Raw genomic sequence first — 16,984 nt, 5'->3', positions numbered from 1 at the left:
CAATGGTCTGATTAATAAAACATACAGTCAAATTTAAATTAAAGAACAAATTGGCTGGTTTCTATTTTAAAATCATTGGGACCATCATGAGAGGAAAGCAGCTTCTTACAGATAAGTGTAGTTCTTGTAAATAAAGTTGCCTCAGATACGAATGTAGCTGCATTAATAGGTCCAAAATGTGAGGGTCCACATTGTCAGCATGATGAGAGTGTGTCTGAATTATTGAAAATGTGAGTTGTACACCATCACATGCATGTAAAAATGAGTAGGACCACCCAGTCAGGCCTGTAGACACAATTCCCACATCCCTATCACACATGTCCCTGCACAATTATGAATAGAATAGAATAGAATAGAATAGAATAGAATAGAATAGAATAGAATAGAATAGAATAGAATAGAATAGAATAGAATAGAATAATAGAATATTATTTGGTCCTAAGTGATTACACTTGTGGGTGCTCCAACACTGGAGATTTTAAAGAAGAGATTGGACAACTATTTGTCTGAAATGGTATAGGATTTCCTGCCTGTGCAGGGTTGGACTAGAAGACCTCCAAGATCCCTTCCAACTCTGCTATTCTGTTATTATTCTGATTAGACACTCATGGAATTTGACACTGGTGCATAAGCTCTCAGTGTACATGAAAAATATAATAATAATAATAATAATAATAATAATAATAATAATAATAATAATAATACCTAATAATAATAATAATAATAATAATAATAATAATAATAATAATAATAATAATAATAATAGAAGGAATAGAACTGGGAAACTGGAAAGTATTATGAAAGCACTAGCAAAGGATAATGGTTACAAATACCTAGGCATATTGGAAGCAGATAACATCTTGAATGGAAAAGTCAAAGAGTCAACACAAAAGGAATGCATCAGGAGAGTCCGCAAAATACTAAAATCAAAGCTGAATGCTGGAAATATAATTAAAACCATTAATACATGGGCAGTCCCAGTGATATGCTACCCAGCTGGAATTATCAACTGGACTTTGGCTGAATTGGAACACCTAGACCGGAAAACGCGTAAACCTTTGAATATGCACCATGCTCTACATCCACAAAGTGACATCGACAGGTTGTACTTACCAAGAAAAATAGAGGGCAGAGGGCTACTGCAAATTCACCAAACTGTAGAAGAAGAAAAACGAAGTTTGAATGACTATGTAAATCAAAGTACAGAAAAATTGCTGTAGGCTGTGAAAACAGAGAGCATTATAAAAATAACAGAAACAAAGGCAGAATATAAGGAAAAACAGCTGGATGACAGATTAAATAGATGGAAAACCAAAGCTTTGCATGGACAGCATTTGAAAAACATTGAAGGAAAATGTGATAACAACTTGACATGGGCATGGCTTAAGATGGGAACCATCAAGAAAGAAACAGAAGGCTTAATACTGGCTGCTCAAGAGCAAGCACTACAAACTAATGCCATGAAAGAGAAGATACAAAAATCTACTGACAATCCAAATTGCCAACTTTGCAATGACAAAGTTGAAACTGTTTCACATTTAATATGTGAATGCAGCGAAATTGCGCAAACTGATTACAAAGCTAGACATGACCGAGTTGCTAAACTAATCCACTGGGCATTGTGTAAAAAATACAACTTGCCTGTGTCCGAAAAGTAGTGGGAACATAGGGTGGAAAAAGTTATTGAGAATGAGAGGGTGAAGATCTTGTGGGACTTCCGAATACAGACAGATCGCCATTTGGAACACAACACTTCCGATATCATAGTCATAGAGAACCTAAGCGTACAGTTGATTGATATCGCTGTACCAGGAGATGCCAGAGTCGAAGAAAGAGAACTGGAAAAAATTACGAAATACCACGACCTGGCCATCGAAACTGTGCGATTATGGATGAAACGTGTAACAGTGATACCCATTGTCAGTGCTTTTTTTGTAAAAGAAAAAGGTGCCAGAACTCACACATGTCATACAACCCACCTTGCCTACCCTACAAGGTTTCATCCAAAAAAAGTGCCGGAACTCCGTTCTGAGCGTTCTATGACAAAAAAAGCCCTGCCCATTGTCATCAGGGCACTGGGAACCATGTCCAAAAACTGGAAAATACATCAAGAAATTGCAGCTTCCTGCAATAACTCCAGCAAAGCTACAAAAAACTGTGCTAATCAGAACATCTTACATTTTAAGGAGATACCTGGTTGATACCTAGGATGCTGGCAGCAACCCATGTCAACCATTGGTGCCAGTCAATTTGAGTGTTCAGTTGACTGAGTTTCATGTTAATAATAATAATAATAATAATAATAATAATAATAATAATAATAATAATAATAATAATAATAATAATAGTGATGATGATGATGATGATGTAGTAGGAAGTATGAGAAGGATAGTAGTAATACAGCCATACTACATACTACATATTTAGACATAAGATTGTACAGTATTGTGCTGTCTTATGTCTAAGACAGTAGGCAGTATAGTACTGATATTAATCAGATAAATAGATGTAGGGAACCACATTGATGTAGAATGGCCAAATGTATTAATATAGTAGAGCATGAGGGACGTGGTGGCTCAGTGGGTTAGGACGCTGAGCTTGTCGATCAGTTTGGCGGGTCGAATCCCGAGTACCGCGAAACAGAGTGAGCGCCTGTTACTCGTCCCAGCTTCTGCCAACCTAGCAGTTCGAAAGCACGTAAAAATGAAAGTAGAAAAATAGGGACCACTACAGTGGGAAGGTAACAGCGTTCTGTGCGCCTTTGGCATCTAGTCATGCCGGCCACATGACCACAGAGACATCCTCGGACAAACGCTGGCTCTTCGGCTTTGAAACAGAGATGAGCACCGGCCCGTAGAGTCGGAAACGACTAGCACGCATGTGTAGGGGGAACCTTTACCTTTACCTTTAGTAGAGCATGCTTACACAAACCTAGGTTACTTTTTTCCCCCTATTATTCATGTTTTGTACCATCTTCAGTGTGTTTTTCCCCCTTGAAATTGATAGCAGGCATTTGAAGTTCTATGTCACAAGATATAATACCCATTACTTACTATTTTATCCTTTCATTTCCTTGCATACTCTACCCACTTCATCAAGAGCTAGTCACAAAAAGGGAACACATGGCAAGAAGATCAATATATGGCAGTGGTCCAGAAATACTGGAAAACTAGAATGACAAGCTTGACATGATAAATGTATCAACTAAAAGTCAAAGGTTGCCATCCATCTTATATAAAGTTATTTTCAATCAGCAGATTCTAAATTAAAGGGATTTGCTTCTAAGTAGGCAAATACAAACGGATCTCGCCTAATTCACTGACCATTTAGGGAAAACATTTTTGGTTTACCTTCAGACCAAAGGAATCTGATGGGCTTTGCCATCCATTCTGTCTTGGACATCACCTTGTTTTTTTCTGGTCTCTTTTGACCTTCTCCTTTTTACAAAACTAGGATGATGGTGAAAGGACAGATTTTTTCTTAATAAGGATTTGAACTGGAAAGTTTTACAATTAGGCTGATGACCACATTTGGCTAAGCCCTGATAAGCAGGCAAAAACAAACTGACTTAAAAGAGTATTTGCTTATCCAGTAATCTTATTTTAATTTAATATTATTACAAGTGGGGAATGGAAAATACTTTTAAAAGTGGACTTTCCTTTAGTATCCATTTAAAAAAATCATGCACCTTCTTCAAAATCTAAAAGGACCATATAATCAGGCAATTCACTTTACTTGATTGCATGCTTAGTTAATCATTTGGAAGTCAGATGACTCAATTTAAATTAATGCAGTTGCAATATGTAAATATCTAAACACAAACTAACTACTAGCTGAAACAATAGCTTGTGAGTTTCTAGTGCTTCTCTATACCCAGTATTGGCAAAATGAAGGAAATTTGATCCCATTCTCCATCTTAACAAAACAGCTGTTCTTTTAAAAGCACTTGGTGTATATTTCTGTTTTTCTTATGAACATAACTCCATTTCTTCTCCAAATGAAAGCCTCTTCAGGCTAACATAAATTGAATATTGACTAAGGAGCATGATCGATAAATTGCTGGTATACTGTATAGCCAACATATTTCTAGAAAACCCATTTAATTCAAGATAGCAGCAACAGCAGACCATAAAGCTAAGAGGGTGGCATATTAGGAGTTGTAATTCAACAACATCTCAAGAGTAACAAGTCCTCCATCTCTGCCTTAACATATTCACTGCCACTTGCTTGAAGACAGCTGTATTAGCAAAGTTACCTAATGTAGTCCAGACTGAATTTGCTAACTATGGCAGTAAGCTATCCCCCGCACCCGGCCGCCAGGTTCTGTTACCCACTATTCTTTAATTAATGATCTGACAGGTACTATGCAGATCAATCTAAATGTATCCCAAGATAAATCACATTTTCTACCATTGCACTTTGTGGATCCATCTAACTCAGTATCCGATGGGACATGCTCTCGCTTGCCACGGCCAACTCACCACGGGACAATGTCACAGCTAACACACCATGGGACAACTTGCCACGGACAAAACAGCGTCACACTGATTGTCTCGTTCAGTTGCTTTTATTAGCAGTGACCATGTTTTTGTCGAAATTATTGTAACTCTTGGATTTCTGGATTGACTTTCTTAATGATTTCATTACGGGCCAGGGTTCCATTGAAATTAACTTGACTTTTGGATTGGTTGAACTGCCCTGTGGCAAGTTGGTCTCATTCTGCTCAGGCTGGATTTTAGATAGGTGCGCCTCCTTTTTTTGATGAGTCTGCAGTACCAAAGCTTTCTATCGGCTCTGAAATTTAGATTTAGCAAGATCTAAAACAGAGAGTCTACTTAATAAGCAGCAGAAAATGTGTTTCCTCCCCCCCCGCTTAAGAAAAATGGAGCTAGATGATCCCATTTCCCAAAAAGATGCAGCTTTAGCTCTTCTTTCAGTTGTGATCTCTCTTCTTTTTCATGTTCTTTTTTCTTTCTCCTGATGAATGTTCGGCATTGAAACTGATGATGTAAACGAAGCCCCCGCTGCTGCTGTCTGGTTTTGGTTACAATGTCTGTTTGTTGACATCTCACGTGAAAGCTTGCTGTGTCTCTGTCTCTGTCTCCTCCGTTTCCCTTCTAATTAGGCTTTGCCCTCAATTAAGTTAATGATGCAACTTCTTTCCCCCTATAGATCATTTGCCCCTGCGCTCAATTAGCAGAATACTGAAAGGTGCATCCCTCTTTGGCCAGAGTTGGTTGCCTCCTGGGATTGTTGGTTGTTTGGCTCAGAGAAATTCTGGGCAGGAAGAGAAATTGTTTACTGGCACTGCACAACCTGACACAATTGAGGCGGAGAGGAAATCCGATGTTGGTTGAGAGACTGATTGCAATTTAGCTCAAGGTGAGGAAAGGACCTCTATGCAACGGTTGACCTTAAGAGGCAAACCTCTTTGCCTCCCATCAGAATCTGTAGACAAACCAAATCTTCCTGTGTAGATTCTATGCACTTGGCTCTGTCTTTAAGAAGAGGCTGGACAACCATTTGTCTGAAATGGCATAGGGCTTCCTGCTTGAGCAGCGGGTTGGACGAGAAGATCTCCAAGGTGCCTTCCAACTGTGTTACTCTGTTATTTCATAGCCCTGGCACAGGGCCCTATGAACTGTGATTATTTATTCCTCATGTTGCTGGAAAGTCAAGTCTTAAAAAGATGATGTGAGAAGATAACCTACAGTTCCGATGTGAGCTGGCACAAAATGAACGCACGTCTGGATGTGGCATGGTTGAAGATACAGACATCTGAGCAAAATCTGGAGATACAGTAAGCCTTTCTACCGTTCTAGAGAAGAAGAAAAAATGCCAGTCACTACTTGTTTAAGACTAACCCAGGAATTCTACAAACTGGAAAAATTATTTGTGAATATGTGATAGGGTTTCTACAAATCAGAATGGATCTATCTAGGACAGGGGTTTGAGAGTTCGTGTCCTGCAATTTGGATTTTTGCTAGTGTAAATAAAAGAATAAAGGGACGCAGTGGCTCAGTGGGTTAGGATGCTGAGCTTGTCGATCAGAAGGTTGGCAGTTTGGCGGGTCGAATCCTGAGTGCCATGTAACAGAGTGAGCGCCTGTTACTCGTCCCAGCTTCTGCCAACCTAGCAGTTCAAAAGCACGTAGAAATGCAAGTAGAAAAATAGGGACCACTCCGGTGGGAAGGTAACAGCGTTCCGTGCGCCTTTGGCGTCTAGTCATGCCGGCCACATGACCACAGAGATGTCCTCGGACAAGCGCTGGCTCTTCGGCTTTGAAACGGAGATGAGCACCGGCCCCTAGAGTCAGAAATGACTAGCATGCATGTGCGGGGGAACCTTTACCTTTACCTTTACCTAAATAACAGAAAGCAGGACTATCTACAGCAGAGGCCCCCTAACCTTTTGAGCACCAAGGACCAGTTCTGTGGAGAAAGATTTTTGCACGGACCAGAGGAGACGTGGTTTTGTGTGCTGCCTGCATCCAGCAGATAGGGCTTCACTTGTCTGTGCGGCCCGGTTGCTGGTATGGTGCGGACCAGTGCCGGTCCACAGACCAGAGGTTGGGGACCCCTGATTTACAGTATACTCTGGTTGGATCCAGCAATGGTCTCCTGGCATTTTTAAATAATTTTTTTCCCCTGGATTCCAGAATTCAGTGAAAGCAGTAGGAATTCTGGTGCACTTGTTACTTCGGTATTCAAGTTTTTGATTCTCTATTGACTGACATAAGGAATAGTCTTTTGGAGCAAAACATGATGCTTCAATTGAAAACATAAAATGTTTCAATTGATTATCTCAAGATACAGACATTACTGATTTCCCAGTACGTAACTGAGATTGGTTTATCTAAAAAAATTCATACTTGCAGTTTAGGAAGACTGTTAAGGAATCCCAAGGTCTAAATTAGACTTGGAAGCAAACAAACAAATAAATAAACAAATAAAGAGATAGATAAAATCCCCAAAGTCCTTAATTGCAAATGTCTATGGAGATTCTCAATCATTCAGGTTGTCCCAAAGATGCTTTTCCAAAAGGCAACTGGACTTGCTTGGTTTTTTTATTTGAAAATATTTTGCTCCTCATCCAAGAAGCTTCTTCAGATCTGAAAGTGAAATGTTTTCAAAGAAAAAAAAAACAAGACAGTTGCCTTTTGAAAAAGTACCTTTGGTACTGTATGGTCTTCATTGCAAACCACTCCCATTTGTTGGCAGGAAAATTATATGGACACATCCATGATGCCACCAGAAATCAAGCCTAATATTTTATATTTATATAAATGTTTATAAAGTTGTTTCTGATTCACTGTAATTACAGCAACTGTCTTAACTCCAAATAGCATTTCTTTCTCCCATCTTGATAATGCTAGAAACAAGTGGGAAAAAACAACAAACCCTTATGTGGTCCCTACACAGCAGAAGATGGGCAATACACACACACACACACACACACACACACACACATATATATATATATATATATATATATATATATATATATATATATATATATATATATATATACAGTATATATATATATTAAGCATAGATTTTCCTTAGAGTAGAGAATCTGAAGGGAATCTGAATAGAATCTGAATAGTTAAGCATGCTTATATCATTTTTTTAAAGGCAAAAAAGTATATAATAGCTCATTGTTCCTCCAGAATAAGTACAATGTAATCACCCTTGGATGCAAGTCACATCAAACATCACAAAAAGCATTGTATAACAGCCAAAAAGTCTTTCTCAATAAATCTCTATATAAGCCTCATTTTCTTATCGTATTTGTTCCTGTTAGCAAGTGTTATGAATCAGCACAGGAACAAATAGCCAAGGGGAAGAGATAATTAAAACGAAAGTATGAAATGTTTTATGTATAGATATCAGATCATTGCGAGATAACAAGTGCAGGTTTCAAAAATCAAAAACATGTTTTCCCAATGTAGCCATTCAGATTGGTGGAGATCTTTTGCACAAGCGGTTGCAGACCACATAGTTAATTGTTTGCAGTGCATTGCCTGTATGTAAAATAACGCAAATAGAAATCGAATCCAAATGGATAGACTTTCTATTGATGGATGTGAGTTGCCAATTTCCTCTCTTAAGGGCCTTCCTAGAACCTGCCCATTCACAAAGGACAGAGAAATCAAAGGCAAAGGGGCACATGAGTTAGTGCAGGAAATGGCAGCAAGGGAGAAAAAAGTAATCAACTCTGTCTCATCACCTCCTCCTCTTAGCAAATACACACTGGTATTGCAATAGTGGTGAGTATCTCTACCTTGGGTGGAGGATGAAGGTGGAGGTGTGTCCTCTGAGCTTGAGGGTTGGTTTCCGAATGTTTTGTTACCAGGTTAGGTAACATCTTCAGTGAAATTTAGGGGATGTCAATGTCAGTGTTCTTCTGTTTAACAGAAAGTCTGTCCATTTGGTATTCTTCACAAACTGGTATTCTTTTTATAGAGAAACCCATGAATCTCAAGTCAATGACCTAGAGCAGGGGTAGGCAACCTTGGTTCTTTTATGACTCACGGACTTCAACTCCCAGAATTCCTAAGCCAGCATGGCTGGCTCAGGAATTCTGGGAGATGAAGTCCACCAGTCATGAAAGAGCCAAGGTTGCCTACCCATGACCTAGAGTAGTGATCTAGTGGTAATAATCAAGGATTGCCAGGATGTAGTAAGTGTGGCTTGATGCTGCTTCATCTTGTTGTCTTCTTAGCTGGATATAAATCTCCTTAAACTAACTGAACTAACATCTGAATAGACCCATCCATGACTGCACCCATGCAAACATCATTTTCTACAGGTATAGGTGTAGAGGGGAAATAAAAAGTTCTATACAATGTACAATTCCATTAGTGCTTGAGAGGCAGAATGCATGCTAAGAAAGCTACTGTACAGAAGAAGCAAAAAAAGTGTTGCACAATCATGCCTATATTTTTGATTTTATAATGATAGACGTTATGGCTTCTAGGGATTTCTAGGCATTAGAAGATAGCTTTTTATGCTACATGGTTTTCCCTCCTTCGTCTGAACTAGCTGTTGTCCTGTTTTTCCTTCTGTATGTGGCATGGAGAAGAGACACAGTCTTGTTCCCTGCAGCAAAATATTTTAGGATTGCTGCATTGAGGAATGCCTGCATACACAGCCTTCACACGTGCATGCATATTCATTAATCATGTGAGACTGCCTGCATAGCAATCCTATTCTTGTTTGGGTACAAATGGATCCATCACAAAGGGTAACAGTGGTTTAAGCAACACAGGAAACAACTTTTGCGTGTTAATATAGCTGGACTTGGGTGTTTTCTTTCCTCTTCAGTAATGAAGGCATGTGCTTGTACCTTACGTGTGCACTTTTGGGGTGGGGTCAAAAGTTGTAAATAGCATCTGTCAAACAGAAAAAGGAAATGATGGATTACCACAGTGTGTTTCTAATGCAGAGAGGGTGGATATACAAGGAAGTGTAAAATCGTCTTACACTATAAAGTATAAACAAGGCAGACTTCCAAAGTCAATAGGTGCTTCGTTGAATTCAACAACAGAGGCAGCTCTCATGAGTTCATTTAAATGCTCTGATGTTCAGATCATTTGCCTCTTGGGTTTTACGTAACTTCAGTTTCTAACAAGGCATTGGCCTTGCCCTGGACTTATACCTCTGAGTGAATTCAACATGCAGTAAAACACTTTATCCCCTTCATTGCCGGGTCAACATCTCTCTTGCATCTGTTCATACATCATGTACATCTATTAAGCCAGGGGACCCCACTATCAGGCCATGGTCTATTTGGAATCGAGTCACGCAAGCCTCAGCCCAATGTGCATGAGCATGCAGCTCGATTTGTGCGAGCAGTGGGCCGGCATGCATGCACGTGCACACGCAGCTCAACTTGTGCAAGTTGAGTTGCACACACATATGTGAGTGTGCCAGCCCACTGCTTGTGCAAGTCAAGTTGCATTACACGTGCGTGCTGGCCTCCCACCCCAGCTGGGCTGCCAAGCCACAAAGACTGGAGACCTCTGTGCTAAGCCCTAACACAAAATCACTTTCCTTGAAGACTTCCACAGGACTGAGGGAGGGATTACTTGGCATATGCTGTGAGAGGAACAGAATTACTTGAAAACCTGGGTTTCCTGATCCTAATGTTGAGCTTAACTCCCAAGTACTATATGTAAATAGAGGGAATAAATACAATACACCAGGGTCCCCAACCCCCAGTCCATGGACTGGCACCAGTCCATAGCATGCCAGAAACCGGTCTGCACAAACAAGCAAAGCCCCATCTGTAGGATGCATGTAGCACACAAAACCATGCCCCCCCTGGTCTGCAAAAAAACCTCTCTCCACAGAACCAGTCCCTGGTGCCTAAAATGTTGGGGACCTCTGCAATACATCCATGCTTGTTCTGATCTGACAAAAAAGGATGCCACGATAACAAATATATACTTGACTTTTGGGGGGGGGGGTTAAACATTGCATTCTTTTAGAAATAATTTTCTAGGGAAATTTTCTAATATTCAGTGCAGGTATCTTCTTGTATTATTATCATAATAATGCATATTTGAGCAAAGTCATTTTCTCAGGCAGTGGTGCAGACTTCTCCAAGTTGGTCCCCTCCTCTAATTCTCAAAATCAGTGGGTTAGGACACTGAGCTTGTCGATCAGAAGGTCGGCAATTTGGTGGATCAAATCCCGAGTGCCGCGTAGCAGAGTGAGCGCCTGTTACTCGTCCAGGCTTCTGCCAACCTAGCAGTTCAAAAGCACGTAAAAATGCAAGTAGAAAAATAGGGACCACTACAGTGGGAAGGTAACCGCGTTCCGTGCGCCTTTGGCATCTAGTCATGTGGGCCACATGACCACGGAGACGTCCTCGGACAAGCGCTGGCTCTTCGGCTTTGAAATGGAGATGAGCACCGGCCCCTAGAGTCGGAAACGATTAGCACGCATGTGTGGGGGAACCTTTACCTTACCTTTACCTTTTACAAGAGACAGTGCTGATCTGCCAGTCACGTTTCTTAATGTTTCTGGCTTGATTTTTCTTAAAAACAAGCCTGTGAAAAGCGGGAAAATATAGCAGCTTCCCTCCATGACTTTCCTAAGAGAAGCAGGTAAAGACTAATCGTTTTTTTGGTGGAAATCTTACCGAGAGCCTCTTGTACCTTGTAGCACATTTCCTTAACTTGCAAAGACTTTTTTTTTTAAAAAAGTGATCATTTTAAGTTGCTACTTAACTTCCCTTGAATAATCTCCCCGTCACAGCACTGTGGGCTTCTCACCCAAAGCAATGTGGGGAAAAAAATTAGTGACTGAATACCACTAGCATGGAAAATTTGAGGCAATGAACAGTAGAAACATAATTTTTGCAAGGTCTGAGATTGTATGCACATATAAAACACCATTATATCCCATTCAGTTCTGAATCCTACTTGTGTTACTTGCAAAAACTATAAATATTGTGAAACAAACAAACAAAAAATCACATAGCAGATCATAGGGAAATACTAAATCTCTCTTCTCTGTACTGATGTCCAAAACATGTTGGACAACAAATTCATACCATTAATGCTCTTCTGAAAGAATGAGGTAGAAGAGAACAATGAGAGGAAGACAGAGGGAATTTTTAAACAACCCACCCTTCCATCATCCAAGTACCTTCTGAAGGTACTAGAGAATGAATTGTACTGTTATGATTGCTTACGATCTTCAGTTTTAATCAGGACACCATAAACATAGGCATATTTACTTGCTTGTAGGTCTATACAAGGGATGCGGTGGCTCAGTGGGTTAGGACGCCGAGCTTGTCGATCAGAAGGTCGGCAGTTTGGTGGGTCAAATCCCGAGTGCCGCGTAGCAGAGTGAGCGCCTGTTACTCGTCCCAGCTTCTGCCAACCTAGCAGTTCGAAAGCACGTAAAAATGCAAGTAGAAAAATAGGGACCACTGCGGTGGGAAGGTAAGAGCGTTCCGTGCACCTTTGGCGTCTAGTCATGCCGGCCACATGACCACGGAGATGTCCTCGGACAAGCGCTGGCTCTTCGGCTTTGAAACAGAGATGAGCACCGGCCCCTAGAGTCGGAAACGACTAGCACGCATGTGCGGGGGAACCTTTACCTTTACCTTTAGGTCTATACAACTTGAAGAAGCCAACTGGCACTTGCCATTTCTCGATAATAGCCAATAGCTAGTATGAAAAAGTAATTGCTCCCTTAGATTCGGTCCTTGTTGCACCCACTTTAGCTGCAACCAAACACTTCCTCTAATTAGTGATTAGGCTGTCACCTCTCTGAGCAGAAATTATGGCCCATTCCTTCAATTCAGTAGCATTCAAGGATTTTCTAGCATGAATTGCTCTTTTCAAGTCTTATTTTTCTATGGGGATTAGGAGTGCCTTTGATTTGGCTATTCAAAACATCAAGTCTGTTCTTTATTCCTTGTATGCTTGCTTATATATGTTTTAGATTATTGTCTTCCTCTATGATTTACTTAAGTTCAGTTGATGGACAAATGTCTAATATTCTTTAATGATGTCTAGGCTTCAAGGTCATGAGATGCCAGAGCACCCCCAAATTATGGCCATACTTCACTATTATTTCATATTTAACCATTTGTATATAGTTCTTATTGTAGAATGTAGTGTTTGGTATCTGTCAGACATAACTACTGCTGTGTAGTCTGAAAAATTCTACTTTTGACTCATCTGCCCATGGATCATTTTTCTGGAATACTGAAATGTCATCAAGGTGCTTTTTTAAAAAATGAACTTGACATGTTTTCTTAGTGAGATATGACTTGCACCATTTTGTTCTGTATGAATCCAATTTTCATCCCTGAGCTACAAATATTCTCCTTTACTGAACTGATTCTGCTAGAGGTATGATGACAGTGGCACATTGCATGTTAGAATGCTTTGTTATGAAATCAGTGAATAAGCACCAACTTTTGTGCAATTTATTTCTTTTATACATCAAGAACATACCTGAAACTCTGACAATAGTATCAAAGTTATGTAAAGAAAATAATACAATGTAAAAGGGAGTGATTTTTTTTTTCATATAACTGTATCACAGGCAATTTCCACATAGCTATTTATGTCTCACATTCAATATTTTCCATTGAAGCAACTCTCTCTCTCATTTATCTTTGCCTGCCTGCCTGCCTGCCTGCCTGCCTGCCTGTCTGCCTACCTACCTACCTACCTACCTACCTACCTACCTACCTACCTACCTACCTATCTATCTATCTATCTATCTATCTATCTATCTATCTATCTATCTATCTATCTATCTATCTATCTATCTATCTATCTATCTATCTATCTATCTAACTTCCACAACTGCTTTTAGTCCGACTACTTAACCACCATGATGGTTCTCTCTGTAAAGGTTTGCTTTCTTATACAGCAAATGCAGGGAACCCGTGGCCTTACAAACCTGCTGAACTACAAGTCCCAGTTTTCCCCACCACTGGCCATGCTGACTGAGAATGACACAACATGCACTTCCCACCTGTTTCATGACTAAAGATGAATGTGACAGCATTGTCAAACATGGATATTTGGCAGCTGTTTCATCTCAGAATCAGTTCCCCTATGACTTTAGTAACCTATGACAACACAGAGGGATCTGTTCATACCATTGTATGCTTTTGTCTCCCACTCTTTATAGTGTATCCCAAGACTTTGCTTCTGTGTCCTGATAGCTGACTGAAAAGATAATAATGGAACATTTACAGCTACCATGCCCTGAAATCTACCACACCATCAGCTGCTGCTGGACCACACTCTGTTTTAGATATCCTGCTGTTCTCTTGCCAGTTCTTCAGAGTCCAGGATGGAAACAATGGAAAGTCTAATAATGCTTTCATACCACTTTAGGAAGAAAAGAAAAAAAAAAGATTCAGTAATTCAAAACATCAAAATTCAGAGAGAAAAAAGAAAGTTGTCTGGCCCCTATGACAAATGGTTAAAAGGAAAGGTTAACTATTTGGGGGGGGGGGGAATGAAATGAACTTGTACAAAAATGCAGTTTGGGAAAGTCAGATTCTTTATTGAAGGTGACTCATTGGCGACTCTCACGTCAGCACATCAAAATGTCTTTTCATTGAAAACATGAATTCCCACTGAAATTGAATTCCCCATCTCTCCTCCTCCTCCTCAGTAATGTTTATTTATAAAAGTCTTAAGTACTCTTTCAATCTTATGGGACTCTAACTGGTGATACCCAGTTTCTTTCTAATTACACCAAAGTGTGATGTGGATTCATAGTTCCTTGTTCCCCACCCTTTCATACAGTAAAGTAGTCACAGGTGCAGAGTGATGGCAGGAAATGCTATAGTCCAGTGAAGTTAAGACACATTTGCAGTATGACCTATAATACAGTACAAACAAGAGAGGGGGAAATTTGAGCTTCGGGTTTTTCAACAGCAGTCACTTACAGGACCTTCTAAACAAAACCAGCTCTGTCCTCCTCTTTTGAATGAAGGAGGAGACATGTCTCTTCACCCAGTTATTCAAGGAAGGACCCTAAAACAGAAAGATGGGGTAGAGAATGAATGAATGATTGAATGAAGGAAGGAAAGAATGACCTAAACAGAACCAGCTCTGTCTTGCTATTTTTAATGAAGGATAAAACATGTCTCTTCACCCAGTTATCCAAAGGAAGGACCCTAAAAAAGAAAGAAAGATGTGGTATAGAATGAATGAATAAATGAATGAATGAATATTGAAATTGGTTAGACTAGAGTTGATAACATTGCATATCAATACTGCAACTGGCTATTATTCTTCACCACATCTGACACTGGCAGAGGACTTAAGTGACACAAAACAGGATATGTGTTACACTGAAAGGTCTTGTCCTTTAACATTTTAGTATCACTCCCACCACCCAGCCTTGGATATACAGTAAGTCAATTGTGCTGACTTGACTACAGTTTCTCTATTCATGTCAGAAATGCCTACAAGTTATAGACATAACACATTGAACACTGAGCAAAATAAAATAGGTATAAAATAAGTCATTGAAATATAATACGTGTAAAAAATATATAGAACAGAACAGAACAGAACAGAACAGAACAGAACAGAACAGAATAGAATAGAATAGAATAGAATAGAATAGAATAGAATAGAATAGAATAGAATAGAATAGAATAGAATAGAATAGAATAGAATAGAATTCTTTATTGGCCAAATGTGGTTGGTCACATAAGGAATTTGTCTCCAGTGTAGAAGGTCTCAGTGTACATACAAGTAATAGTGATAATCATGATCATATACAACATGAAATACATTAATCATAAATCATGAAATACAACACTTCATCATAAATCATAAGATGCAACACTTAGTGATAGTCATAGAATACTAGCTATTCTATTCTAGTATAAAAAGGTGTTATGTACTGGAATGTAATGATGCAAGCCTATTGTGCTAAGTAGGCATTTCCTGCCAAGCTGAGGCTAGCAGAGAATTCAGGCAGGTAATTGGAGGAACACTAGAGGGCTTATGTGTATTAGTACCGGCCATTACCTATAGCTGGAGACAATAAAGAGATACTTTGACACTGTGTTGCTCCTTGCCTATTGACTTATCCCACTATATAAAAATAGGATTAAAACTAAATGACATTTTCCCAGTATTGGGCCATGTCGACAGCATTTTCTCTCACCAGTATGGGGTTTTCCTCCTTACATGTTGAAGGACATCGTATGCACCATAGCATACTTGGGATGGATTGTTCTTCATCAGATTCACACAGAATCTGACAGGGATTCTACAGGGAACCCCCATTTTCTTAGGTTACCCTTTGATCTTCCTATCCTGATGCACAGTATATTTAGCAATTTCCATACAGGCCAAGGTTGTTCTTGAACAGGTAACAGTACTGTATTTGGCTACAGTATTATGATTATGTCTTGTTTTCCTCCCATCGGGTAGCCAAAGAGCTGGATTGCCGACATTTTAGTCCAACACTTCTGTTTCTTTTTGTTAATCACCATCCCCAGTATTCTTCCAAAAGGGGAATTTACTATCTATGCCAGGAGTGTCAAACTGCCAGTCCACAGGCCGGACGCCTCACCAGGAAACTGCACCCGCCCCATTGCCGGCAATGGAGAAAAAGCTCCGATACGTTGTACGATGTCACGTGACGTCGCGAGTTTGACATGTCTGATCTATGAATTGCATTTTCTAAGCAAGGCCCAACAATTTCATGGACATAATGCATCCAAAAGAACTGATAACCTATTCTGATATACAAGGGGAACAGATGGTAACAAAACTAGGAGACATTAAAAACAGCTGGGTTTTTTTCCCCCTCCATGTCTACATGGTAAATATTTGTTTGGCTCTTATCCTTCTGATATCACAGCTGGGAGAGGAAGTCTCTTGTGAGAATTATTGACAGAAAGTTAGTTGTGGAAAGAATCCTTTAGAAGAGGAACAGAAAGGAACAAAGTACATATGGTTGCAAAGGGAATGAAGGCCTTGGTTGACTCAAAACAGATATATTAAGCAGACTTGCCTGTACAAAGAATGAACTTGAAAAGGCAAGTTCAGCAGAAATATTGAAGGAAAATTAAGCCTATGACTTCGTTTAACTCAAATATGATATCCACCAAACAAAAGAAAAAAACAAGATGCTCTCAGCATGGCTACCTTGAGAAATTTCTCAAATAATTCTTTCCTGGTGCTCTGTTTTATGAAATATCAGGTTTTTATCAAAACATACAAACAACAGTAATATGTTTTGAGAGCTAAGGAGACAAAGGTTTCCCACTTGACTATGGATCTTGAATCGGTCACGATGATGATGATGATGATGATGATGATAATAATAATAATAATAATAATAATAATAATAATAATAATAATAATAATAATAATAATAATAAGAAGAAGAAGAAGAAGAAGAAGAAGAAGTTGGAAGGGACCTTGGAGGTCATCTAGTCCAACCCCCTGCTCAGGCAGGAAACCCTATAC

General features: G+C 39.5%; 1 protein-coding gene across 1 annotated transcript in view; it reads right to left on the bottom strand.

Annotated features, from left to right (window-relative positions):
• LOC310639556 (uncharacterized protein) overlaps window positions 1–16,984 on the bottom strand; it is a gene marked incomplete at its 5' end in the record, with an annotated part of 500,180 nt that overhangs the window by 24,547 nt on the left and 458,649 nt on the right. The gene's annotated exons all lie outside the window — the stretch shown is intronic.

Source organism: Vipera ursinii (genome assembly GCF_947247035.1).
Source record: "Vipera ursinii genome assembly, chromosome: 4".
Taxonomy (NCBI): Eukaryota; Metazoa; Chordata; class Lepidosauria; order Squamata; family Viperidae; genus Vipera; species Vipera ursinii.
This window is presented reverse-complemented; position numbering and strand designations above follow the sequence as displayed.